Consider the following 2,564-nt stretch of genomic DNA (forward strand, 5'->3'; position numbering starts at 1 on the left):
CACATATTTTGGGGAGATACTGTCCAACCTATTATTACACTTGTATTTTCTTTAGACCATGGTTTGCTTTTTCACCCTTTAGAAAATGTTGAAAAGGAAAATCTTAACTATTCTGTGGAAGAACAATCAGACTAAAATAAGGGAAGACAAATGTCATGCTCCCTTCATGTCAGACCTTTCACAATGTGCATTGTGCATCTACAAACAGACCTTCTCAAAGCAGGAGGTTGAAATCACCCTGTGAGAAAAGGTTGGCCCCTTTCTTCACAAGACAGAATTACATTGTAATTCTATATTTAATGTATTTTTTTCATCTCAGACAAGGGTACAAGGGGTGGCACTGACCAAAGCCTTGTCTGCATATGTGTAATTGAAAAAGAAAAAATACTTGGTTGATTGAACTACTTATCGATACAATGCTAACCTGTCAATGTGTTATATAATTTGCCTCAAAAATCTATAAAACTGCATCTCTAACTCCTGAACAATGGAGCAATTCTTGGAGCTTCTGAGAATTTGTTTCCTGGGTTATAATCCTCAATTTGGATGGATTAAATTCTCTTTTCTTCTTAGCTTATTTTTTTGTCAACAAATTGAAGTTTACTTGATGTATGATGTTTTGTTAGTTTCTGGTGTATAGCAAAGTGATTCAGTTGTATATACATATATATACACACATCCGGAGAAGGCGATGGCACCCCACTCCAGTACTCTTGCCTGGAAAATCCCATGGATGGAGGAGCCTGATGGGCTGCAGTCCATGGGGTCGCGAAGAGTCAGACATGACTGAGCGACTTCACTTTCACGAATTGGAGAAGGAAATGGCAACCCACTCCAATGTTCTTGCCTGGAGAATCCCAGGGACGAGGGAGCTTGGTAGGCTGCTGTCTATGGGGTCACACAGAGTCGGACACGACTGAAGTGACTTAGCAGCAGCAGCAGCACACACATACATATACAATTCCTTTTTCAGGTTTTTTCTATTACAGTTTATTACAAGATACTGAATTATTGAATATAGCTCCCTGTGCTATACAATAGGACATTTCTGTTTATCTCTTTAATAGTTTGTATCTGCTTATCCCAAACTTCTAATTTATCCCTTCTTCCCTGCTCTTTTCCCCTTTGGGAATCATAAGTTTTTTTTCTATGTCTGTGATTCTTTTTCTGTTTTATAAATAAGTTTATTTGTATCATTTTTTTAAAGCTTTCACATGTAAGTAATATGATATTTGTCTTTCTCTGACTTATTCCACTTAGTATAATCTCTAGGTGCACCTAAGTTGCTACAAATGGCATTACAGTATTTCATTCTTTTTATGGCTGAGTAATATTCCAGTATATGTATGTTTATATAATATATATGTATATCCCTATATATTTTGGATATATATCTATATATTTATATCTATATATAAATATATGTCTATTTATGTCTATATCTATATATTTATGTCTATAGATATTTATATCTATATATAGATATATATTTACCCCTATATATTATGGATTTGCCTAGCCAGCAACCCTCAATTCCTTGCAATAAATTTCTTATCCTCTGAACCCTAACTGACACACACTGTAACCCAGCTGACATGGAAGTAAGAGACTATGCTTGGTCTTTGTTGTAAAGCAAATTTTGATAGAAGTACAATTCTAAGGATTCCTAGCAGAAATAATTAGCATACTGTTATGTAAACATTTTGTTTATAGTGTAGAGAGGGAGGTTAGGGAAAGAGATGAAGAATTAAAAAGCACAAAACACTCTGAAATCAAAAGACTTCTGTTGTACTTCCCTGACCAATAAGTACTATAATTTAAAATCATGTTAAGGCATTAAGCAAAAAGGAAGGAAATTTTAAGGATGAATTTCAAGCATCAACCAGCATGCGAAAGGTGAAAGCTGTTATCATCCTGAGATTTTCATGTTTATTCAACAAATATATATTGAAGAAGAAATCTTTTAAAGAGCGAGCATGTAACTTAATCTGAAGACCTTGAAAGTGAAGTCACTCAGTCGTGTCTGACTCTTTGTGACCCCATGGACTGTAGCCCACCCGGCTCCTGCGTCCATGGGATTCTCCAGGCAAGAATACAGGAGTGGGTTGCCATTTCCTTTTCCAGGGGATCTTCCCAACCCAGGGATCGAACCCAGGTCTCCCACATTGCAGGCAGACGCTTTAACCTTTGAGCAGACCTTAGTTCGTATCTATACTATGCCAGTTAGTAGCTATTTGAAATCATGCTGCTGCTGCTAAGTCACTTCAGTCGTGTCCGACTCTGTGTGACCCCATAGACGGCAGCCCACCAGGCTCCCCCATCCCTGGGATTCTCCAGGCAAGAACACTGGAGTGGGTTGCCATTTCCTTCTCCAATGCATGAAAGTGAAAAGTGAAAGTGAAGTTGCTCAGTCATATCCAACTCTTCGCGACCCCATGGACTGCAGCCTACCAGGCTCCTCCATCCATGGGATTTTCCAGGCAAGAGTACTGGAGTGGGTTGCCATTGCCTTCTCCGGTGTGAAATCCTAAACCACTCAAAATCAGTTTTGAACACAGGGAATC

The sequence above is a fragment of the Ovis aries genome, chromosome 1 (genome assembly GCF_016772045.2).
Source record: "Ovis aries strain OAR_USU_Benz2616 breed Rambouillet chromosome 1, ARS-UI_Ramb_v3.0, whole genome shotgun sequence".
Lineage (NCBI taxonomy): Eukaryota > Metazoa > Chordata > Mammalia > Artiodactyla > Bovidae > Ovis > Ovis aries.